This window comes from Epargyreus clarus, unplaced genomic scaffold, assembly GCF_041222505.1.
Source record: "Epargyreus clarus isolate Ecla_fem2 unplaced genomic scaffold, WU_Ecla_fem_2.2 ptg000024l, whole genome shotgun sequence".
NCBI lineage: Eukaryota > Metazoa > Arthropoda > Insecta > Lepidoptera > Hesperiidae > Epargyreus > Epargyreus clarus.
This window is the reverse complement of record NW_027332231.1, coordinates 4,776,641-4,804,262: the sequence shown is the minus strand read 5'-3', so window position 1 is coordinate 4,804,262 and position 27,622 is coordinate 4,776,641. Positions and strand designations below refer to the sequence as shown.

Genomic DNA, 27,622 nt, shown 5'->3' with positions numbered 1-27,622 from the left:
ACGCAACGTACTTTATAATACAACATTGCATTATTCCAATCTCATTTTGATGTACGAGTGCCACAAAGCTGGGAGCGCTTGGACAAAGTTTCAACGTCAACACACTTTAATTGATTGGCCTCTACATAGACGCTATCAAACTCTAGGTCCTAACCTAGAATCAAGCTTTTGCAATGTAAAGATAGAGTAAAGATGGCCACAACAAAATATTCTGTTTATGCTTGTTATTACGATAATAAGGCAATTTTTCATTTTTGTAATTTGTCTGCTCAAACAATATAATACTTAAATTAATTGAAATTTGTCTTCAGATTTTTCATATCGCGAAAAAATGAAGCGTAATTGGATTTTAATATACTTAACATAGATTAGTAAAGATTACTCACTCCTATCAAGAAAATGTACCCAGTAGCATTACCATGAGTTGGCATAGAAACGCCACTATAGAAATGGTAAATAGAAAACTATTGTCATTTTGCTATTGAATAACATAACTACTATCGTTACAGTATTTCTTGACAACGTCTGTCAAATTAATGACTCATGGGACCGAATTTGTATGGCAATAGATCATAATGACATTCGCTAGCGATTTGATTTCGATAGGTTTTTTACGTATCGAGTTACGTGACTACGGATTTTAGTTCTACGAGTAACCAGCAGAGGCGCTGTACAATTTTTCATACATTTATTTTACGCAGTCGCTAGCGAGTAATACTTTTGTAAACTCATGGTAGTCCTACGTTTTTGAGAATTGAAATAGTTGCGTAAAAAAGTTTTGTCACGTCTCCGTGCTAAAATGCCCCTAAAATAATTGAAATCATTATTTATTTATTGTGTTAATTACGCAGTATTAGTTATTTATTCTTAAATTTTCTCTAAAAATGTTTTTATTTGTCAAGAATTCAAAAAAGAACTTACTAATAAGCCGTTAGTGGCTCCATTCAATTTCAAGGCGGCGAAGTATCTTTACTAATCTATGATACTTAATTGCTTTTTATAAGTAAGTTTTTTAATATTATAATGTTATACTTTTTAACGAATAAAATAATGCACACGGTTTAACTATTAATGTGATAGAATATAGTAAAGGAGAATCATAACCTATTTTTATGGTATGTATAAGTGCATACTTGAACGTCAAGAAATTATGGATATTAACAATACTGTAAACCGACTTGAACTTGCTTTGTAAAAAATCTCATTAAGAATATATGAAACTTACTTGTAGTACATTGTTTAAACATAAAAATAGTCTCTGTTTAATAAATAAAGTAATTTGTTTTTGTAAGACCACTAATAAGAACCAGTAAATTGTGGAAAAAGGAGCTGGTAGCAATGTTAAATAGGAATGTTGGATATATATTATATTTCTGTAATATTGTATTTTGTTACAGTTTGTTTTGTCTAATAAATTAAAAAAAAAATCTAGATTTTTAACCAAACATCACTTATCACACAACTTTCAAGCAACTTTCTTTCCCATCGTCACGGAAGCAGAGAGATGAACTAGCATTAGCATATTAATGAAGAGTATTAAAAGTCGGTTGTATTAAAGTGGTTATGCAAACATTTTTCGCTTGGGCGGCGGCGGCTAGGGCGGGCGGGGTACTTCAGTCAGTCGCGATGCGTCAGCGGGAGGAGGCGCACGTCGCGTTTCATGTCCACACGCGTTCCGAAACGCCGGTAAATGTACTTTTCCCCCCTTTTTACCCACCAACTAATTATTAAACCGTGAAGTAAATCTTATCTCCAGTGGACCGTGTAGTATATATTTAAAGTATATCGCATTTTACTGTATTATTTTATTTTATTTTTTAAGTGTTTGTGTATGTTTGTCGAGTGCATTTTTATTGAGTGCCCGGATTTGAGAGGTAAGTTCCAATAACATTACTTATTTCTTTGTAAAGTTACTGTTTTATTAAAATTTACCGCGTGTAAAGAATGTTTGACGAATTTGACATCAAAAAGCAAGATTTAGGACACCCACGTGTTTATCTAGAAAACGTTCCTACTTTCAAATTATTTCTATCCGTTCTATTTTTGAATCATTTTATATTTAGAAGAAACAGATATTTTCTTGATAAACAAACAGTTTTAAGTAACAGCAATTATATTTAAATGGTGTTTGCAATTACGTTAATATGATTATTAAAGATAAACAACAACAATTTTCCTTTTAAGATTAGAATAATGTAATCGTAAATGTTATAGTGAGTTACTAAGACGATTTTGCAAAATAAGGATAAGAATCCTCTTAGTAGTATAAAGACAATTGTTATAAAATATCGTAAAATTTAATAGAATCAAACAAACTATTGCACACAAAAGTACAAATTAATTAATTAATAATTTTGATAAATACAATTAATTAATTACTTGCATTCTTTTAATTAAGTTTTTAGTGTACCTACATACGATTAATTTTATTCTTTTACAGTTTGTTTATAGATTTTGGCAAGCGTTTAATTATACATTTTAAATAACATACGATAAGTACTCTTCTTAATAATATTTTTAATTATATTGAATACTATTTTAAGTAATCCTTAAATGTTTAAATGGAAATTAATAAAAGTGAATAGGTTATGTGGTAGGTAAATATTAATATTATTGTAACATTGAAACATAGGCATGAATGTTTGATAGATTTGAAGATAAAACGTGTTACCTATAGCAACAAGAGATAAAACATTTGACAGGAGCATACATATCTAAGGCCTCGCTAATATCTACAGACGTTCAACGTGTAGTTTCAGACACGACCCGGGTAAGCACGGTCGCGTTTCGGATGATATAAATACGATACACGTCGTATATATATAGAATAATATATCTAATATTGTTTTGCTACGAACTGTGTCTGAAATTACGATATCTGCGGATATAATTGCGGCCTAGATCTTGTATACTTCTGTTAAATATGTTTATTTTAAGTTAAACTGGTACCAACATTGCACTTTAATAGATACAAGTAACATATTTCTGACTGTATTTTATGTAATTTAAATTGTTTCATTGACGTGTGGGTAGTTAAATAACCGTTAGCGTATTGTTTACGTTTTTTAATAACTTTTTGTACAATGAAAACCGTAAAATATACCTCTAATCAGAATGTCCCAATTTGTGCTCATGTAAGGTGTTGTCGAAAGCAAACAGCGATTGAGGTCGGGTGCTAATGATTTCGTCGTGACGACAGTTTAGTATGTTGACAGCGAATGACGAACACATTTCCTGTTTTATATATACGTTGTGTGTACTTGGATGGTCTATGGAGCTGTTGATTCTCTATAGCCATACTTCAATGGCTTGTTACTTTAAATGTTACGTATTTTGTTTTTAAAATTTTGGTTATTTTTTTGAACCAAGTAGGAATTGGTCAGTCCAACATTTGTTTTCTATATTTATACCTAACGATAAGGTAAGGTAAGGTAAGGATTTGGACATTTCGCCTTTGGACATTTGCAACACCAGAGGAGTCGCCAAAGCATCGCCAGCTTTGAAAGAGAGCTCTTTTTGCATCCATTTTGAACAGGACTCTTGAGGACTAAGATAGGAATGTAGGTCATCTGGCATAGTAGGCTTCGACCGAAATGCTAGTACTGCGTGTAGAAAAAGTATGTTGCTAGTACCCGCAGTCAAACATATTTGTTTCATCTTTCAATGCCTATTAAAGATTGGAGTCTTTCCTGAAACCAGCACATGATTATATTAATGTATACAAGGGCAAGCCTTAGTAACCCTTTGGGACTAGGATTCTAAAAAAGTAAAGGTTTAATTTCCACACTTATAAATTGAGACCTTATTTAAAAACTTACAACTAAAACCTTTTATTTTAGTTAATTCTAATTTCCAGGTTTCAGCAAGTACCTAGTCTTTATCTTTGTCTCTTACAGTCTTATTTGGGAAATTGAACTGATTTTGATAACACTTACAAGAAAAAATAATTTTATTACCTTCCGAGTTAATTTGGGTTACAAATGTAATGTATTTTTATTACAAAAATATTGATTGTTGTTGCGTAAATTCGAAAATTGTTTGTATAGTTAGTTGTTATTAATATAAGTGTGACTTTAGTCGGGTTGTTTTAGTCGGATTTGTTTGTTTTGGGAGATCAGAGAGAAATATTCATGCATCACGTCGGCAATCTGCATGTGAATTGTGAACGTACGGAATACATATGGCGTTGTGCCAACAATAATGTTTTATACTTTTTTAAGAAATGTAAATCTGTAAATGGATTACCATCTGATTCTCAGTGCGTCGGCAGTCTTAAATTAGGATTAGACTCCTACCTAAGATCGGCCTTTCCAGCGATTCTTTCCGAAAAAGACCGATTCTTGAATCGGTTACAATCGAAATGCAATAAATTGATTTACAAAAAATCGAGGCCCAAAGAATCGATTCTCTAAAAATCGATCTTTGATCTTTTTAGCTAAAAAAGGGGGGAAGATAGCGAAGAAAAAAAAGGTCTTCGATAAAAAAAATCGTTTTTTTTGGCCCAAAACATCGATTCTTCGATTAATCGATCTCAGATCGCCATCTAGATCGGTCCCATACGGCATCGGATAAAATGTGATCTTGTTCCGTTATGCTGTCTGAAAGGATTAACTTGGAATAATAGCTTATAGCAACGTTGAGACGTTCCAACGTAATTTTTATGGTTACGCATTTATTGCCGAATTCACAATACAAAAATCCTATCTGGAGTTGATTACAGATATTCATGGGCGGCAGTATTCTCTCACGTCAAGAGGACTGCATGCCTGTTGGTTAGTAATTCATTCATCATCATCAACCCATTATTATCCCACTGCTGGGCACGGGTCTCCTCTCAGAATGAGAAGGACCGTAGACTTCACATACCTTTGAGATTTTCTTTATCAATCTCTCAGGTATGCAGGCTTCGTCACGATCCTCCTTCCACCTTCACCGTTTAAGCAAGTGATAATTAATTTCTAATACGCACATATATCTGAAAAATCAGAGGTGCGTGCCTAGGATTCGAACCTCGGACCCCTCGATAGAGAGGCCGAGTTTTTTAACCATTATGCTATCACTGCTGTGATAGCAATTCATTATAAAAGGCTATTTTCAGAAAACAGAATCAATTAACACTGTCGTAAGGCAGAGATACCTCGGAGTGGTTTTCGTGCCTTCGGAATTGAGTCCAGATTGGTTCTATCACCTTTAAAGCTACCTCGTTTATTATAGGAGAGATACCTCGTAAAGAACGTTTATTATCGAGATAATTTTAAGCCACTTAATCTGTAAATATTTTTACCGAGAGAAGATATACTGGACAGTGGCACTTTATTAACCTTAAATAACCTCATGTTATATGTTTTCGTAGAGATTTTTAACTGATTTGTTTCATAATCCATGTTTGTCCATCTATTGTTTTAATCCATGACACTTAGGTACATGAATAAGTAACGAAAATAATTGGTCAGGCTCGAGTCGAACTCGCACACGAAAGGTTCAGTATTACGTACGACCTAATTTTATTTTTTGTATTTCTTAATTTTGTTGTCATAACAGCTATAGCAGTAAATGTATTGTAAAAGTTTGAATATATACCTATTAAGATTAAATAGCCTTAACACGACAAAACATACCTTCTTGTACGGAGACTCCTTTTATTTATAACTTTATTAGTATTTATCACTAAGAATGTAAATTGAGAATTTTATTTCGGTTTACAAGATGGAGTCCTTACAGGCAGACAGTAGAGGGTCCCGTTTTACCCTTTGAGTAAGGAACTCTAATATACTTAGTAGGTAGTGATCTTGTTGCGGTATACAGTGTGGTATTCAGTAGCATTGCACGCTGGTTGTATTGAAATGTGTTCAGGGTACCTGTACGCTGATTTGCTCGAATAAACACATCATGTTTGTGAGCTAGCGATTAGATGGGATCTGTTTAACTCATGCTACAAGTACCTACACCAGAAAGTGAGTGTCGTGAGTTAGCGAATTTAGATTTAACTCATGCTGTACCAGAGTGTGTGTCGGTTACTAGGAGTCTGATTAGTTACTTTGTCTACGGTAAAATTATATTTATACAGTATAAACATATGGTGACTTATACATTATTACATACATACTTATCTTTGCAAATTCAAATTTATTGAAATTAGGAATAGCTAGGACACAATAGGTAAATGAAGTAGTAGAAAAGGTTCTAGGGTTTTTTTACTCTGATAAGTACAAGAATATTATATTTTACTGAATTAATAATACAAAGGCCATTTTCATCATTATTTTCCCACTGTTAAATTTTCCTGAAAATAGCTTAGTCCTGACTTTATCAAGCAGCCCGTTTTATTCGAGTTCGCACTTTTTGAGAACTTAGATACAGATATTAGATAATTAAATACTCGTAGATATTAGATAATTAAATTTTAGATATTTTTAGATACAAGCCTACAAAGGTTTTGCTATTCCCTTCTTTTGACTAGTTCATGATAGAGCATGATAGATAGTTCATGATAGATGGGTTAATTTAGGTTGCATTTGTCTTATTTGTTAGGCCGTTACAAATTGATTCTCGTTATCGGTTTGTCATTTGTAAGACTTGCATATATTTTACGTATATTTTATATTTAAGTGTGTAATTTCATTGATACAGGAATAAATTTCCATTATGCTAGATCGAGCAGTTAATGGAGCTGCTAATTCTTGTACAAACATAATATCTTATAAATATATCTATTACATCCTAAGCTAACGACCTTGTCGACTGCTGCTGGATTTTCAGAATAATTTGAATAAGTGATTCATGTTACAAAAGAGGAAAATGGTGAAATATATTTTTTGTTAAGTTATGTAAGGGTGTGACGTTGATTTCCAATAATTGGGTTGAAGATTATGGTGGCAGAGATGAAGATGTCGCAGTTTAACTCTACTAGTAAAAGGGTTAAGGGTAAATTATATTGAGAAATTTTGTGGCGGCTGTTTAGCAGCATATGTGGGAATTGTGAAAGATGTAGTAGCTCAGTGTCTTCCAGTATAATGTCGACGTGAATCCGTTGTTCAATGGCACAGGGCTCCTCTGAGAATGAGAGAAGTCTAGGCCATAGTCCACCGCGATGGCTAAGTGCAAATTGGTAGACGTCTCATTCCTACTTTTGTAAACTTTTTTAAAGAATCTTGTGGCGTGTAGGTTTCCTAACGAAGTTTGTTTTCACCGTTGAAAAATCAGTTATGAAAATGTATACAAAGTATTAAATAGTTCCTCCTGGATGTTGCAACCAGATCGCTACTGTAACAAGTATAAGTCCCAATGGGAAACGTACGTGGCTCAATTACGTGTAGATATCTACATATGTAGTATGCATATATCTACATATCTACATATGAAGTGCACAGATCTCGTGTAGTTTGATTATAACTTTAAAGTCATTAAACGAGCGAGTGTGGTTCAACTCTTCTTATCGATATAGAGTTTGATTGCTATGTCCATTGATAGTTCGTTTTGTATCGAATTACGTATATTATTATTTGAGGTCTAGACCTTTTTATTGATTTTTTTATGGATATTAGTATAATCGCTCTTTATTCTAATACTAGCTGACCCGGCAAACTTTGTACCGCCTCAAAATCTATTTATCAAATATATTTCATATAAAATATAGCCTATGTTACTCGTTGATAATGTAGCTTTCGAATGGTGAAAGAATTTTTAAAATTGGTCCAGTAGTTTTTGACTATTCATTACAACCAAACAAACAAACAAAGTTTTCCTCTTTATTATATTAGTGTAGATAATCATTTTTATATTTTTTGAATTGTTTAATTGTTACATATATAAAGACAAGAGGAGTAGTAGGAAGAGAGGAGGGTACCATCGCATCAGCCGTAAATAGTTGTTTTTAATTTCGTTAGAAACAGGATTGATCAGCTGATTTACACTTTTTTATATAATACAGACGAATACTTTTCAATAGTGGCAATGCATCTGTAATTGTCTTCAGGTAGAACTTTTTGATGTCCTAGGGCGGTAGTGAATACTTATTATCAGGTGGATATCCAGTACAATGTTAATTTGCTATTTCAATCTTATAATAATAAGGTGGTAGAACCCTTTGTGGTTCCACTCCGGCGGCTACACCGCCACACCTATTTCTACCTAATACAGTGTTAGGCGCTGCTGTGTTCCGTTTTGAAGGGTGTGGTAACGGAGACAGACTATTCCGAGGCGTTCCAGCTTAGTCCTCAGGGGTAGCGGCGCATCTGTGGCCGACCTCAGGTAGGAATATCTAATCCTATCTGGGGTTGATTATAGATGTCTAGGGCGGTAGTAGCCACGTACTATCAGGTGGACTGCATACTTGTCTGCTAGGTTCTCCTATATTGTAAAAAAACGCTTTCTCATTTAACATTCTGTACCAATCAATGTGTAAACCTCATTTAAATTCTTCAGCAGGTGACACATAACAGAGGTCTAATATATTGTAGATAAGCCACCATCACCCTCGTTATCTCACTGATAACGGAGATAACGCAAGCACTTAACTCTATTATCTTGGGTCAGCCATTGATGTCTTAAAATAGTTGAGCAACTATGACGATCGTATGAACTGAACCATGGGAGAATTAAACTGAAAATGCGTCTTATTTCTTAAATATTGAATATATTCTTGAAGGAAAGTAGAGACAAAGTCTACGTTTAGCAGTTTAAAACACTATTATTAATCTAATTTCCTAATAAAATATGTATAAATATTGCTATTGATAATAAAAGTAACAAAATAAAATCAATGAAGTAAAAACAGATCCGCGGAGTTGCTAGATGTTCTCGGATCGGAAGATATTCCAATCCGGGAGTAAAATAAAAAAAAATATTAACTGATAATAATATGCAAGTGCCCACAGATGCTTGCTTGATGGTATATCATGCAGTATGCACCCAGACAAATACCTGGGATATTTATCTATACTAATACTAATTATAAAGAGGAAAATTTTGTTTGTTTGTTTGATTGTAATGAATAGGCTCAAAAACTACTGGACCGATTTTAATAATTTTTTCACCATTCGAAAGCTACATTATCCACGAGTAACATAGGCTATATTTTATATGAATATATTTGATAAATAGATTTTGAGGCGGCACAAAGTTTGCCGGGTGAGCTAGTGATTTATAAAGGCAGAAATAAAACATCTTTGAATTAAACATGTTGGAGATAAAAAAAATAGTAATTTCTGTAAAGATGTATGTACGGACACATTATATTTGTGTCACAACAATTTCAAGTTCGTTATTTATTGCAGCGGTTAGTAATTAGACAATTGAGATGTGACGTGTAGACGAAGCATGTTCGAGCATAAGTACTTGTCTCATTATGTGCGTTGAGTATTTTAAAGATATTACTGACCGAGACATGCTATTTTAAGAATCGGTAATTCGCGTTTTGGCGATTGCATCTCCGCTGGTTCACGTTTTGTTGATTGGCGGCTCTCGATCGCAGTATCGAAACGCATTTTATCAGCATTAATGCAGCACCGTGTTATTTGGTGTTTAGTTACTGTATCGACCGTCCAAAAGTAGCTATACCGGCGGTATGTGGCATTTGATTTCTATGTAACTTCTGAAGAGCAACTAATTGTTGATAGGTGATACTAAAAGGAGCATTTCTGCTCGGACCCGTATTGTGACAGCCTTTTTTATTCATCTAATTGTGTCATTTAATTCTGTAAAGTAACAAATGAGTATGTTTTCTTATTTATCATTGTGATCCTATGATAGCAGTACTATTTAGGGAGCTAACGCACGTGCGACAGATAGATCTCGAAGGTGGTAGAACTCTTTGTGGTCCGACTCCGGTGGCACCACCACCACACCTATTTCTACCTAATAACAGCAATGTAAGGGAGACAGACTTTTCCGAGGCGTTCCAGCTTAGTCCTCAGGGGTAGCGGCGCATCTGTGGCCGACCTCAAGTAGGAATATCTAATCCTAACTGGGGTTCATCACAGATGTCCATGGGCGGCAGTAGCCACTTACCACCAGGTGGACTGCATGCTCGTCTGCTACTCCTATATTATTTAAAAAAAAGATAGTTAACATATAAGCGACAATTTATGTCAATGACTACAGTAGAGTAATTAAACACTTCAGTTAAAATAATATTCTATATTTCAACACACTTACAATTTACACTACACTTTCACTTATTTCGAACTTACTGTAAGATAATTTGGAGTATAACTATCACCCGAGAACCTTCTCGCTTCGTGGCAAAGTTTCTAATGATCCTTTTTGAGAGCCTATCATATTATCTGCGTAAAGAAAAACTTTTTAAAACTACCCACATTACAATTAACATTATGATTAAATGTATGAATCAAGTTATCAACTCAATAGAAATATTAATTCATCTAGCGTTGTAAAATATAACAGAAAAATATTACAAATTTTATGAAATCATTACACTAAGGTCATTCGCTGTATGTCGTCAACGACAACCGACTTTAGTTGACGACAGCCGGCTACAATCGGCAACTGTCTAAGATCGCTTCTATGTTACCTCACTGTCGTTCATGTGTTAGAGGCCTTAGAATAAATAGAGCCCGAATAATGTTATCATCATTTTTATAGTGAATGCAAAAAAAAATTGACAGACATTTACATACAGTTCTATGAAGGTTTGTTTATAAATATAGTGCGAAGACTAAACAAAGTTAACGCCTTGTGAATAAGACATCGAAAAAGTAGAAATATCTTGTGTAAATGTTTAGGCTCGGTCTGAGGTACTTTTATCTTTCAACCAAGATTCCATTGCTGAAAGTAGGTCTTTCCTAAACAAATAACATTATCCCTTAGTCACTCGTTGGCTATGCCTATTTGATCATTGACCAGGATTGATAATTTCAAAGGTAGCAAGGGTATTTATTCCCTTAGTGGTTTAATCCAGAGGCATCATTATCACACCTGTATATAACACCTATATCTTACCATGAGTTTTTACGTTTCGATAAATATGACTGTTTTGGTATTTGTTTACGTATTGGCCCATACAATTTCCAAGTTCTGATACAATCCGCTAGGGGCGCTGATTGGAAATGGTATGGGCAAATACGTAAACAAATACCAAAACAGTCATATTTGTCAAAACGTAAAACTCATGGTAAGGGTACTGTACTGCTTTATAACCTTAATCGTTGTGTTCTGGTTGAAAGGGTGCATCAGGGCTACTTATGCATTCTAACTAATCCGGGGGTAGTACTCGGGGGTAGTACTAGGCCAGGCAGGGGTAGCTACACACCTGTAGCCGAGCTCATATAAGATTTCAGTACTATTTGGATTCATGGCAGTAGCATTTACCATTTCCTTTATAGTAGAACTGACTCATTTTTTCTACATCCAGAGATAGGTACTTAAGTATAAATAAATAAATACGTGTGGCACTCGGAGACTGCCGCGGTAAAGCTATTGCATAGCATTTTTTATGCTATGAAAACGCTCAGAAGGAATTCCAGAAATACAATATATTCTTCCATAATCATCAATATTTACATTAATACATCTTTATCCACTATTTTATCATATCTCCATTATATAAGACATTGCAAATATCAGCTGACATTTCATAACTCCAAGCAAGACTGAACATTCTAAAATATAAAATAGAAAAGTATTTAATAAGTGACATAAAGTATTAACAACCAGCAATATAAATGGATCAATGCGATGTGCCTGTGACATTTGGCCGAATGTTACAGGTACATCGCATTTTTCATTAATAAATGCACTTTGTTTATTCATATTTAAAACACTTTGTACACAAATTATTTGTACCATAAATCATAATGGCGTTTTGATTTTGTGCTGTCAAGTCTGTCAGTTGTAATTGTACGTTTAAAAATAACAAACACTCTTTTACGTTATTTTATCAATCCAGAATTCAACATAGCTTATGTTGATAAAACATATTATTTGGATAATATGGTAATATAATTTTGAATTTTATAATGGGAATATAAAATATACTTCACGCAATTTTAAGATTTCTGCACGGATTATAAAAAAATGTGTATTACTGCCATCTGTGTTCAAGTTGACGAATTAAGGTTATCAAATAAAATAATAAGGAATGTAAAATAATACTTTATTCAATTATATCCATATTTTTCTATTGACAGTCAACAACTCGGTTGCCTGGAGACTTGATATCCAACAGTCCTCCACCGCTATTTTCACTTACACCACCAGGGGCGCCGGCAGCATTTGGTCAAGGTGACGGCGCACCAGTATGCCATTTTCAGTTCTGACTTCATAATGGAGTCTACCTAATCTTCGGATGACGACTCCGAACTCCCATTTAACTCTTGGGTTGGTGTAACTGCGGACTTGTACCTTATCACCTTGTCCGAACTCCTGCGTTGGCGGTGCATTGTAATGTAATTTGGATAGTGGGGCGGATTTCTTAAATAAGGCATGCATATAGGTTCTTACCTCTCTGCCGAACATTAACTGATAAGGTGATAACTCTTTTGTATTAGGTGTACGTCTCAAGCGTGCCTTGACAGTTAACAGTTTATCAAATAAACTTCCGCTCTTGCTGATATAAAAGAACATTCAGGTATTAGCCGATTATTTTCTTTTTGTACATTCAAAAATTTAAATTTTAGCTTTGTATATATTTCTTCAAATTCGTACCTGTATTTTATTTCCTCTTCTAAATTTTCTTCTTCTGTAAGCCATTCAATTTTTTCTTGAATCGCGTAGAATTTGTTCAAATTTTCTTGTAAAGAATTCAGTCGTATATTTATTTCTTCAATGTCAATTTTTTCTATTCCCGAAATGTAATTTTCGGTTCGTTTCATTAACCCACGTAATGTGGCTCGTATTTCCTTATTGTGTTTTAGTTCATTCGACACCTCGTCGCCAATATCAAATAAAATAATAAGGAATGTAAAATAATACTTTATTCAATTATATCCATATTTTTCTATTGACAATCAACAACTCGGTTGCCTGGAGACTTGATAGTTGGATATCAAGTCTCCAGGCAACCGATTTGTTGAAAGGTGTTACTTATTTTCGTTACGGAATTTCTCGATTCGGTCGCCGCGCTCAAAGCCCGCGATAAAAGCTATGCAATAGCTTAAAAACACAGTTGAATTTTGTTTGTGTTGCAAAAACGTGACAGTGAATCATTAGAAACTTTTCCATGATGGCCGGAAACGTGAAACTTTTCCACGCGGTCTGTCAATCGCTTCCTGAACAAATAAGGGTAATTCATAGAAAAGTCAATAGTAGGCACCAACTGTCGTACGTGTCTTGTTTCAATAAATAATGTAATCTAAATGAATTTGTTTTTGAATATGAATTTATTAAATGACATGTATAAATTATGTAATTGACCTGACTTAGAGAATCTTGTAAATGTAATTTGGAATATATATGAACATAAAATTATGTTTCACATTTATGCGTGAATAGATAGGTAATAGTTAATTCGGTGTATACTAATTTGTTACTTAATATTATAAAATATTTTTGTCATACTTGACTATATATTTGCACGCCTTAAAGGCAAAATAAGAGGATTCTATACTTTGTCTAAACACCTATTGTACCTTATTTAGCAAATAAAGATTATGATTATGATTAAAATGAACTTTCGTATTCTCGTGAACACATTCTAGAATGAAGGATAGGTATTTGGGGTATACAGCTTAATGGTATAAGACTCAATTTATATCTATACATAATGTGTCTTATCAGTCAGAATCATATTTTTCTATATATTATAATATGTTCATAGGCACCGCACAAGTAGCGCGTTTGTGTTACGGAAGATATAAATACGTTTATAAATACACATTGCGCAGAATTATAATATTTTGTCTGTCACTGCACGTGCCTGACACGTTACATGTCTGAATATATAGATGCAGATTGCATTTATAAATGTTGAGATTGCCCCGCTGTGATATAACCGGCGTCTCATACGAATTCCCATGGGTTTGACGTCACAAGTCCATCGCTACACACAGACGATTCCACAAACTTAGATCCAAGATAAAAATCGACTAGTAGACATATTTTTTCAAAGCAACTTAGTTCTCCAGAGAACCCTAGGGTTGAGGGGCTTCTGTGGCCGAACTCTGATAGGAATCTATTCTTACCTAGGGTTGGTTAGAGATGGCCGTGGGAGGCAGTAGTCACCTACCATCAGGTGGACAGCATGCTCGTCTGCCACTCCTATATTATAAAATCTCAGGAAAACATATATTTCAATTATATTGATAAATTTAATAAATGTACGTACACGTAGTCACGATATGAATAGACTTTGGCACAATGCATACATGTTTTACCATAAAATCAATAAAAACCTATCTTTTACGATGATAGGTACAGCCGTATAGATTAAAGATGATGAAGTCGATACAATGATGTAGATATAACATGGAGCTTTATTTATATAGACACGTCGTATTTAAATACCATTTTCAAATGTAACCTAGATTTTGAGATATTAGGATTTAAAATTACTTTTGCTTAAAAAAGTTACTTGTCAATCTATTACTATTTCACTGAAGTTTTTTTTAGAGTACATGGGGTTTAGCTCATAGTCCATCAAATTGGCTTGGCCCAGTGCCCACACACACTTCTGAGAACTTTTTTAGGACTCTCAGGCGTTTAGGATGCCTCACGTTTTATCTTTTCACTGTAAAAGTTATAATTGAATTCTAAAACGCTTCTATTTAACTTTGAAAAATCAGAGATGTCCTTGTGATTTGGACCTTGGACGAAGATAGAGGTCTTCGTTCGATTATCATCAACCAAAAACCAATTCTTACAGTGTCTAGCACTGCTGTAGTAAGGCACGAGATTTCCTTAGTCCATTCCAACAAGTTTTTTTTTTATAATATAGGAGACGAGCATGCAGTCCATCTGATGCTATGTGGCTACTGCCGCCCATGGATATCTGTAATTAACCCCAGATAGGATTAGCTATTCCTACCTCAGGTCGCCTACAGATGCGCCGCTACTCCTGTGGACTAAGCTGGAACGCCTCGAAAAAGTACGTCTCCCTTACCACACCCTTCAAACCAGAACACAGCAGCGCTTAACACTTGTTATGAGGCAGAAATAGGTATGGCGGTGGTGCCGCCGGAGTCGAACCACAAAGGGTTCTACCACCTTCAAAGGTAGCAACCTATGTGACCAATCTCAGGTATGACTGTAATTCTATTTTGCGTTGTGAATGGTTGGAGAGCTGTGATCACTCACAAATAGACAGATTCTTGTTTGTCACTTAAATTTTATAAATAAATATCTATCACTGTCTCAGTATTAGTCATCTCTAGCAATTTCCTACTCAATCTTCCACTCGCGGACGGCAAATAGACTCACATAACTTTCTAACTTTATTATGTTTGATTTAAAGAAACTCGGATAAAGTCTTATCCGGGACCGAGCTTCAAAGATAATTATCCGATCTTCTTTATGCCGAAGTATATTTGATATTTTAAGTTTTTTCTTGCTCTAGTTTGTTAGGTAAAAATGTAATGGTTGGCATTGTTAGGAAGTAAGCCCTTATTTCTTAACAATTCAGTTTAATTCGATAACTATTTTTATATGTAGTTTTATATATGTAGGTAGGTTTATATTGGTTTATGTCTAATATTGTTTAAGGTAAGGATGTTTTATTAAAGGGGGACGGGGTGAAAGTTTATTCAAAAGCAGTATTCAAGGTCGGCGAAAAAAGGTTCGGCTAGTTGAAATATTCTTTAAGTAATTGGTCCTATATTTTATCTGCCATTTTGGATTTAGAATGACTCTAATAAGCTAATCATGTTTTGTCATGGAAACCACCATTGCGAATTATTAGCACAATACATTACTAGTTCGAAAGCTGCGAAAGCTGGTTTGAAATTCAGTTGCAAGATTTGACCCTCAGACACGAACGAAACGAACTAACAAGGCAAGTTGTAATAATTAGTCCCTTCCTAGACAATAGGCCTTTGACGCCACACCGACCTATGGTTTGTATAGTAGAACCTATCTATATAGGAATAAATATACTATTAGGAAAACTTGTCAGGAATTTATTAAAAACAAACGTTTATAAACCGAAAACATTTTACTTCACAAATTTTACTTTACAAAGTTAACAAAATAACAATTAAGCATACAAATTATAGATTCGACAACAAAAGTGGCAGAGTAACGTTCTTTACAATAATCGGAAAATAGCTGCCCAGAAGGCGATCTACATTGCCTTTTTATACGCCCCTTTTTAGTTAATATCCTCATTTGACAATTAAATTTTCTATCTTCTGTTGACGTTCCTAACAATACAAACTTTTATTCAGGTATCTATATAAATATTGAAATATTAAGGGAGGTACACGCGGATGGAGGCATCAAGTAAATAATATAATTGCCTTCTCTAATGTTTATCGGTCCAATTAGTGGCTCAGAAACCTTTATCAATCAAATCATAGCTGTCATAGTAAGAAAGCGTAACGTAATATCCATAATTTAGTATTTATCCTTTTAGATATTATTAAGATGGAAATAATATAAATGGGCATTTGATGTACTATTTGATTACACTGAATAAATGTATAATGAATGTAAAATGTCGAAGGTGGTAGAACCCTTTGTGGTCCCACTCCGGTGGCACGACCGCCACACTTATTTCTGCCTAATAACAACAGTGTTAAGCGCTGTTGTGTTCTGGTTTGAAGAGTGTGGTAAGGGAGACATACTTTTTCGCGGCGTCCTAGCTTAGTCCTCAGGAGTAGCGTCGCATCTGTGGTCGATCTCAGGTAGGAATATCTAAGTCCATGGGCGGCAGTAGCCACTTACCATCAGGTGGACTGCATGCCCGTCTGCTGTTCCTATGTTATAAAAAATGTCAAAGTGTAAATGTCTATTGTGAGTATTTTAATAAAGATTTTGTGAGCATCCAATCTTGGTCACGTACATACCATTTTGCTGACAACATAGGGATTGTGCGAATTATTTCGATAAGAATCAGACGGGAAACCAAAATCACCGAATTTTCATTAAAATTCGACTTAATACTTTTTCTAAAGTCTTGTATTGTAGGGCTTTGGAAATTAAACTACACATTCAGAAAACCTACGTACCTACAAATTACATGCCTACAATAGTAGTTGATTCACCGAATTTTCATTTGAATAAGACTTGAGAAGTCAAGAAAAGTCAGGACTCAGCAATACAAACTTTATTTGAGAACACGCACAAGTTCAAAGCGCTTTTTATCGCAGGAATGAAGATTTTTTTGCATGTCATAAATATTTAATTTCGAGAATAATTATTTTAATGTAATGAATATTGAAAAGAAATAGTTTCGAAACGACGACATTCGACGTTGTTACGATATTATTCAAATTATAATTATTGAGATTAACGATTTATTTACGACTAGCTGACCCGGCAAACTTTGTACCGCCTCAAAATCTATTTATCAAATATATTTCATATAAAATATAGCCTATGTTACTCGTGAATAATGTAGCTTTCAAATGGTGAAAGAATTTTTAAAATCGGTCCAGTAGTTTTTGAGCCTATGCATTACAATCAAACAAACAAACAAAGTTTCCTCTTAATAATATTAGTATAGATCACCTTAGACACCCGGTTGGAAAATTATAAATGAAGACATAATTTTGTATGTATATAAAAATATATTTAATCTCATTTAGCTAACTTAATGTAAAGGTCACTTTATAAATCATAAATCTAAGTTTTCAACGTAGTCTTATAATCAAAGGAAAACTAGAATCATTGGACACTTCGATTTAAACAAGTTTTCTACTTAACGCTTCAAATTAACAAAGCTTGGTAACTTTATCATTTATTTCGTTGCGGTTACTGACCTTGAGTGGTGATAACCTCTGTCTTCAACCATTAAGCGAAAAGGGTTGGAGCCGCAATTCCAGCGACAAATGAAACTGACAGCTCACTGACTACAAGAATATGAAATGTAAATGAGAACTCGAGTTTCAATTCGAAATACCTTATCTCGAAACCTTTTGGATTCAAATCGAAAGTAGACACGTAGAAATACTCGAGTACTCGAGTGCTGAGTTTATCTAGGTTTTGATAAAGGTGAGGTTCTATTGTATCTTTTGAAGGGCGGCACGAGCGTTGAACTGGGTTTATGTTTTAGTGAGTATATTTTGTCAATGTTTGGTGTCATTTGATTGACTTCTTGAAACTTTTTGAAGGTGGTAGAACCCTTTGTGGTTCGACTCCGGCGGCACCACCGCCACACCTATTTCTACCTAATAACAGCAGTGTTAGGCGCTGCTGTGTTCCGGTTTGAAGGGTGTGGTAAGGGAGATAGACTTTTCCGAGGCGTTCCAGCTTAGTCCTCAGGGGTAGCGGCGCATCTGTGGCCGACCTCAGGTAGGAATATCTAATCCTATCTGGGGTTGATTACAGATGTCTATGGGCGGCAGTAGCCACTTACCATCAAGTGGACTGCATGCTCGTCTGCTACTCTCATATTATAAAAAAAAAAACAAAACAGTGATAGCTTAGTGTTTGACACTCGTTTGGTACTTGTATTTTTCCACAAGAAGGTGTGGCCCGAAGTATGCATGTATCAATAAAATCGGTGGAATTATGTTAAAGTCACTTTTCACTGCTGCATTTCCGGATAGTGTAGCAATAAGTCTGTGATCACTAATTATCAGACGGCAGGATGCTCATTTAGTACCTTAGGTATATTACGTAGACTACGGCTCGGTAACCGAGTCCCGGGTCCGGTCCCGAGTTCGATCCCTGCCCGGACAAATAAATAAATAATAAACACTTTCTACACTCACAGCCCCACACTAGGATTCCCTGTGTCGTGGGTGCCATGGACACACACATAGACAAATACACAAACACCCAGACCCAGAAACAGAAATCTAAATTCATCATTTAGATATCTGTCTGGCCGGGGATCGAACCCGGGACCCTTTGCGCGTCAGACCGGTATGGTGACCGCTCCGCCACGCGGGTCGTCAATATTTAAATTATGAATTTAGATTTACGTTCAGAGTCTGTATATATATGTAATCGTCTTTACATGTGTCCATGACACGACGCAAAATCCTAACACTAAAAGAGCTTTTCCTAGAACTTAGAAGGGTTGAAGATTCTATTCTACGTAAAACAAAACGTTACTGTGTTCATTTTACTGGTCCTAATCGTAACTAATCCTTTATACATTTTAGATTAGGTAATTTAGTCCCTATAAAAGCTATTTTTGATTTAAAGACTCAACGCTAATTAAAGTTTGGATTAGTTCGCTCATCTTCGTATTAGCTAGACTAAAACCTCTCGTACATTTATGAAACAGTAAGATTATGAATGGATGAAGTGTGACTACTATTCTGATTGAATATTCTCTTACTTTGTAGAAGTTATTAATCATAGTTACATACTCGTATTATGTTATAATCACACATTGTTTGGGTACCTAAAATTATAACATTGAACAATGAAAATTTTCATCAAGTTACTATCACCTATGCTTCATCATCAGTCAGTATTGAGGTGGTAGAACCCTTTGTGGTTCGACTACGGCGGCACCCCCGCCACACCTATTTCTACCTAATAACCTAATTACGTACGTACGTACGTACGTAATGTACTTCCACGCTGGCCAAGTGCGAATTGGTAGACTTCACCTGAATTTGAAATTTATTTTTAAGATTTCTCAGGTATGCTGGTTTCCTCACGATGTTTTCATTTGCCTTTAGAGTATGTGACAATTAATTTCTAAATCGCACAAAACTTTGAAAACTCAGAGGTGTATGCTTGGGATTTGAACCTCGGACCCCTCGATCAAGAGGCTGAGTTTCCTAACCACTAGGCTATTACTGCCTTTTTATTACTATTTTTATGTACTATATGCTTAGTCGTTGTCAACTCATTACTGTCCCACTGCTGGGCATGGGCCTCCTCTAAGATCGAAAGGGGTCCAGGTAATAGTCTTCTGTGCTGGTATGCTGGTATGCTTCAATGGCCTTTGAACTGTCCAGCGTATAGGTTTCCTTACGAGGTTTTCCTTTACCGTTAGAGCAAGAGAAAATTATATTTCTAATACGCACACAACTTGAAAACTCAGAGGTATATGAATGGGATTTGAACCTTGGATCTCGATTGAGAGTTTTATCCACTAGGCTATTAATACCCGCCTAGCAATAGGCTTCATTTGGAGCTACAAAAAATGCGTAACCTTAACGGGAGGTATGAACAATAACGTATTGTCATGAAATACAGGTACGGGTAAATTTTTGCCGGCAAATTGAAATACGGGAAAACACCAGTCGTTATTAAAATCGAGTTCAAAGAGCCCTTTGTTGTTCACACTGTATTCAATATGACGGAAATGTATTATATATTATTATGTAACGGGTACTCACGATATGCGTTTTTTATTGCCGATATTTCGACCCAGTTGCATGGATCGTGGTCACGGCGAAACTATAAAAAACGCATATCGTGAGTACCCGTTACATAATAAAATGTCTCAATTCCGTGATAATTTTAGTCTAAAATCATATAATGTATTATATATTCATATGACTATTATTTCTGAAAATTCAGACATTTGACTCAATAGTCCTGTCCTTTAAAATAGTTATCATGTATTATTACTCTCCTACTGCTCGGTATAAGTCTGAAAGTGAGAAAGGTTTAAGAGATAGTCCTTCGTGCCAGCCAAGTGCGGATTCAGATTTTGATTTTGTAGAGTTCTAATATTCATACCACTGAAAACTTTTTACTGATCTTACGGGCTTATGTTTTTCTTCATCAGTAAAGGATGTGACAATCATCTATTGCAGTGCATGGGTCTCGTTAATGGGAAGCATTAGGCCTTAGTCCACCACGCTGTCCAAGTGTGTCTTTGGTACACTTCACACTTTTGAGAACTTTTTTTATATCTCACAGGTTTCCTTACGATGATTTCCTTCGCTATTAAAGCAAGTTATAATTTATTTCTAACATGCACATAACTTTGAAAGAATCATAGTTGCATGAGATTTGAACCTCAGACCCCTCGATCGAAAGGCCTAGTATATACCACTGCTCTTCGGGGTACGAGCATGAAGTTGCACCCCAGAATTAAAGTCCATTCCCAGTGTGGCAAGTCACAATTTATACAAGTTTATCACTGCTGTTGCATTGTATTGATGTTCGTTCCAAAGCTCTTCATTTTAACTAAATTGTGACTTTTGGCTTTCACGATGCTATAATAAAGGATCCGTGGATCTATTGCGGACACTACTTATTTTTAACAGTGCTTAGTTTGAGGGGTGTGCTACGTACCTAAATCAAGTCTTTCGTCAATGTAATGCATCAGTGGCCGACCACAGGTTGATCTCTAATCGTATTAAAGGTGCTTCCATCCATCAGCCTTTTGAGGTCCACTGCTGGACATAGGCCTCCCCCAATTGGCGCCACTCCAACCGGTCCCATGCCCTTTGCAGCCAGCGGTTTCCCGCCGTCTTCTTCAGGTCGTCGGTCCACCTGGTCGGAGGGTGGCCTGAACTCCTTTTGCCTAGGCGTGGTCGCCACTCGAGGACCTTACTTCCCCACCGGTTATTATTCCTCCGAGCGATGTGGGTTATCGTTCCTCCGAGCGATGTGGCCGGTACATTGCCACTTCAGCCTGCTTTTTTTTTTTTTTTTTTTTTATAATATAAGAGTAGCAGACGAGCATGCAGTCCACCTGATGGTAAGTGGCTACTGCCGCCCATGGACATCTGTAATCAACCCCAGATAGGATTAGATATTCCTACCTGAGGTCGGCCACAGATGCGCCGCTACCCCTGAGGACTAAGCTGGAACGCCTCGGAAAAGTCTGTCTCCCTTACCACACCCTTCAAACCGGAACACAGCAGCGCTTAACACTGCTGTTATTAGGTTGAAATAGGTGTGGCGGTGGTGCCGCCGGAGTCGAACCACAAAGGGTTCTATCTCCCTAAACAACTACGGCTTCGGCTACAAGACTAACGGATATATACTTAAATATACAAAACCACATTTTCACCATGTTTCAAACATATTTCCTTTTTATTATTACCACGTAAGAAGTACAGAAACTACAAATTGCCTCTAATACAAATGTAAAATAACAAGTTGCTTAAGTTCAGGTAATTTGAGTGATATGTTATACTGCACTTATGGGCATAAATTGGGTAAATTGGGTATTAATAAAACGTGTCTATATATAGATTTCGTGATTAAATAGACACCACCGTTTTCTACTTCAGTTTCAGTGAAAAAATAGTACATTACAATACGAGGACGAAAATTTTTTTTCTGACAAGTGTGAGTTTGCAGGCCGAGCCGCAGGCGAGGACTGCAATCACACGAGTCAGAAAAACATTTTTCGTCCGTGTGTTGTATAAAATTTTATATTACGGGGTCGGAAATGGGGGTTTTGCGCACGCGAAGCGTGCGTAAAACGTCAATTTACGCACGCCGTGATATAAACATATATATGTGTCGATACAATGGCTGACCGTAGATCTAGACCGACAGTGACACTCATTGTTGTTTGCGATGACACTGCAACAAGTGGCTGTGTAGGCTTTTGTTGTCGTGCTTTCATTTCTGTCAAAGAGCAAAGTCTTTGGCCTGCATGTATGGTTAAGGTTGATTACGTAATGGGTAGGTATAGGTTATAGATTAGTAAAGATACTTCGCCGCCTTGAAATTGAATGAAACCACAAACGGCTTATTAGCAAGTTCTTCTTTTGAATTCTTGACAAATAAAAACATTTTTAGAGAAAATTCACGAATTAATAACTAATTTACGTAATAATTACGTAATTTACGTACTAAATAAATAATTATGTCAAATATTTGAGAGACATTTTAGCACGGAGACGTGGCAAAATTTTTTTACGCAACTATTTCAATTCTCAAAACTGGGTACATTTCCTTGTTAGGAGTGAGTAATCTTTACTAATCTATGGTTGTCGTGCTAACATTTCTGTCAAAGAGCAAAGTCTTTGGCCTGCATGTGTGGTTAAGGTTGATTACGTAATGGATAAAGTGTAGGTATAGGTCATAGATTAGTAAAGATACTTCGCCGCCTTGAAATTGAATGAAACCACAAACGGCTTATTAGTAAGTTCTTCTTTTGAATTCTTGACAAATAAAAACATTTTTAGAGAAAACTTACGAATAAATAACTAATTCTGCGTAATTTACATAGTAAATAAATTATTATTTCAAATATTTTAGGGACTTTTCTTGTTAGAAGTGAGTAATCTTTACTTATCTATGGTATAGGTACAAAGTATGGGTTGTAAAGCGGCATAAAATTTCCGAAACAATTTGTATGTAACTTTTAAAATTTAAGTTGTTATATTTAAACCGACCACTTTCGTGTGTGATAACAAATAAAAAATACGCTTTTATAAAAAATTCGACCAAAAAATGAAAAATAAATAATAGTTTAAAAAAACTAAAAAAAATACACTTTTTATAGAAAATCCAACTTAAAAAATAGAAAATAATGTTTTTAAAATTTGAATTAAGAATAGTGTAAATAAGATAAAAATATTTTTTATTGTAAAAAAAGCGTGGGGTGCATGGTGTCAATAGTTATAAATATTTTATTGATAGATATTGAGTAGAAGGATTATCATTTTGATAATATCTTAAATAGCACCCCACGCTTTTTTTACAATAAAAAATATTTTTATCTTATTTACACTATTCTTAATTCAAATTTTAAAAACATTATTTTCTATTTTTTAAGTTGGATTTTCTATAAAAAGTGTATTTTTTTTAGTTTTTTTAAACTATTATTTATTTTTCATTTTTTGGTCGAATTTTTTATAAAAGCGTATTTTTTATTTTTTTTAACAATTATTTATTTTTAATTTTTTAGTGATTATTTTAGCGATTATTTTAACGATTATTACGTAGCGTATTATCAAGTTTATCTTTCGAATCAGCATCAGCACCTTTGCTTAGCAGTGCAAAAATGAATATTGGGTCTTTGTTTAACGCAGCTGTATGAAGTGGTGTTTTACATTGGTGTTTATTTTTATTGTTAATGTGAAAATCCCAGAGGAGTTGTTGAATGACATCCGAATTGCCAATGCTAACTGCTTTCTTTCATAATTTATACCATATCCCAGGTTCTCTATCTTGGATAAAAGTAATCACGGAAAAAGGATGATAGAGCATCTTTTAAAAACAGGCGCTGATGGCAATACTCAAGAGAAAAACGGTCAACTGCTTTACATCTAGCCATTTCAAAAGGACGTCGTCCAATCATCGATTTAATATTACAGCATGATGATGTTAATATCAAAAATAATTCTAGAATTTCTTCTCTTTGTGTTGCTGCTGCCTGCAGAGATTTTAAAACTGTTAGTAGTTTAATTAATTTTACAGCTCGAGTTAATAATATAAGTTGTGACTATGACGATGAGCTGAAATCATATATGCCTTTACATTTGGCAGCAAGAAATGGGAACAATGAAATAGTGGAAATCTTGTTAAAGGAAGGTGCAGATGTTGAAGTGCTGAATGAATAAGGATGATGAGACACCGCTTCATGATGCTATTAACAACGGACGCGTCGAAGTTGAGGTCAGGTCAGGTCAGGTCAGGTCAGGTCAGGTCAGGTCAGGTCAAGTCAGGTCAGGTCAGGTCAGGTCAGGTCAGGTCAGGTCAGGTCAGGTCAAGGTCAGGTCAGGTTAGGTCAGGTCAGGTCAGGTCAAGGTCAGGTCAGGTCAGGTCAGGTCAGGTTAGGTTAGGTGATCGGCGCGCCTGGTAGATTCCTTTATTGGTCTTAACGCAGACCTTCCGGGTCTCAGGAAAACAAAAATCGCTGATCCTGATTATCCTAGTAAGGATAACGGGTCAGAATGTTTAAAATATTGAATTGTCATCGGTCCTTAATAAGTATGCCAAATTTCAAGTTAATCCGACGTTTTGAAGGGGGTTAAAATCATGTTCAAAGATTCCGTTACATACTAACATACCAATATACCAACATACATACGTCTGAAGCTAATAAAAGCGTATTAATAAAAAATATGACTTCGTGGAAATTGCAGCAAATATTCGGCTAGGAATTGCTATAAGCTTCGTAGTCAGGTTCAAGCTCCAAGCTCCGTTTTAGCGTAAAACGAACCACTGTGGTATCCTTTCGCCTAAAGCCCAGCTTGTCTATGGAACTTTAAAGCTCGTCTAAGCTCATCCTCTTATCTCATGCATCCGTTTCTACTCTGTTTTTGTATGAATGGAAACATTTTGTTGCCAATGCTGATATCATCTTTTTTATTTATACATGATATATCGTTTTATATGGTTCCAAAACCTCTTATATCCCACTGCTAGCTAGTTACTCTACGTCTCCCTTTGTGAAATCTGAATAATTTAATTAATCATGTGTGTATTAATATGAAAACAATAACTAAGTTTCTCACATTTCTTGTCACGTTTATAGGTCATACTACACATAATATTATTTTTATTATTAATTATTATTTTATTATATTTATAATACTCAGTTCCTTAGAAAAAATGTATTCAGATACGTTTGTCTCAGCTTTTTTTATAATAAAGGAGTAGCAGACGAGCATGCAGTCCACCTGATGGTAAGTGGCTACTGCCGCCCATGGACATCGGTGATCAACCCCCAAATAGGATTAGATATTCCTAGGACTAAGCTGGAACGGCTCGGAAAAGTATTTCTCCCTTACCACCCCCTTCAAAACAGAACACAGCAACGCTTAACACTGCTGTTATAAGGCAGAAATAGGTGTGGCGGTGGTGCCGTCGGAGTCGAACCAAAAAGGGTTCTATCTCCCTAAACAACTACGGCTTCGGCTACAAGACTAACGGATATATAGTTAAATATAAAAAAAACACATTTTCACCATGTTTCAAACATATTTCCTTTTTATTATTACCACGTAAGAAGTACAGAAACTACAAATTGCCTCTAACCAACCTCAACTTTGTAAGGCTCTATAACTGCTAATTTTATTCTACAGCATTAGTATTTGGCAAAGACAACTGTTTTGTGCAAATAGTGTACAAGTGAGACCAAATAGAGTTGCTAGATAACATCTGAAACGAGACATTTGCGTTCCAGCGTAGAAGGCAGTTGCTAGGTCAGAGCTGTAAAGTTATAAGCAAAGAGCGATATATGACAAAGGTTCAAGTCCCATGCAACTCTGATTTTCCAAAGTTATGTGCGTATTAAATATAAATTAATTATCACTTGCTTAAAACGGTGAAGGAAAACATCGTGAGGAAACCTGCATACAAGAGAAATCTTAAAAAAAAGTTTTCAAAGGTATGTGAAGTCTAACAATCTATCAATTTGCACTTGGCCAGCGCGGTGGACTATAACCTAATTCTTCTCATTCTGAGGGGAGACCCGTGCCTTGCCGAACATATTATGCTGAGATAGTCTTTTGTTTCTATACCTTTTCTGGAAAAGGAATAGAAAAAAGCTAGTATTTTATTATCATTTGGACTCGTTAAATAATAGGCAGACGATTAAGAAATGCTTGCTAGAAATGCTAGTAATTGAAAAACCAAAATTTGCTTTTTTTCATTGATTAACAAAACGCATATAAATTAATATGAAAATAATACATCGTAGTATTTTCTTTCTTTACATCTTATTATCATGTTATATTATTGTAATTAGCATCCGTATTTACTGTATGAAATTTGTGGCTTATATTTCGCATGTACAATAGACTGAGTCAGAAAAAAAATGCTTTTTTTAGTAAATACATGTAGGTAAAAAGTTACTTTGATAAACAGAAAAAAGATCTCCTAAAATTTGAGCTTGATATCTTAAAAATTGAACTGGCGCATGGGGGTCCCCTTATCCATTTAAAATGCATTGAAAAAAACTTTTTTTTTCATTTTCAATGTAAATCATCGAGAATGTTTTTTTATAATTTCCGTTTTCGTAATCTTGTAGGAAATTAAATTCTCTACAAAAAAGTTCTTGTCTTCTTTTTGCTCAGCCTAATAGGAAAAAAGTTACAGAGTGTTTTTAGGAGATTTTTTTTTGTCTATAAAGTAACTTTTTACATGTATTTACTCAAAAAACTTTTTTTTTTCTGACTCAGTCTAATGTACAGCTCAATTTTTATTTTATTTCATAAGAGAAAACAACATCTAATTTTTCGTTAGCGACGTTTACTAAAGCTTTGTTATTTTTAACCGCTTGTCGCCTTTGACTTGTACTCAAAACGCAGTAAGATAGCATCAAACAACTCCGTCCTGAGGACCGAAGTGAACAAAGTGTACACAGAGTTCTGACTCACAATGCATTTATGAACAACCTTATCGCGGAATAGTACGAAGTTATAAACTTTTCTTGTTGTTGAACTTCTTATTATATTAGGGGTTCCAGCTTGAGTAGTGCCAAATTGTATTCATCTGGTGACGATTAACGTAGGTAGGTGTGTTTAGAGGATTAAAATTGATAATTATCGAAAAATTGTTAAGAAGATAGTATGTATGAATTAGGGAAATTATTATCTTTTTAGTCTTTCAATTTCTTTTCTGAACTTGGCCAACACGGTAATCATCACCCCGTTACCGTCCCACTGCTGGGCATTGGTCTCTT

The 27,622-nt window shown here is 35.1% G+C and overlaps 1 protein-coding gene across 2 annotated transcripts in view; it reads left to right on the top strand.

Moving 5' to 3' along the window:
• Positions 1-1,813: 1,813 nt before the first annotated feature.
• The window catches only part of Pde8 (phosphodiesterase 8), a 286,786-nt gene continuing 260,977 nt past the window's right edge, over positions 1,814-27,622 (top strand). For both annotated transcript variants that reach the window (XM_073086216.1, XM_073086215.1), the window contains exon 1: positions 1,814-1,874. The gene's annotated coding sequence lies outside the window, so the exon portion shown is untranslated. The remainder of the gene's footprint in view (positions 1,875-27,622) is intronic.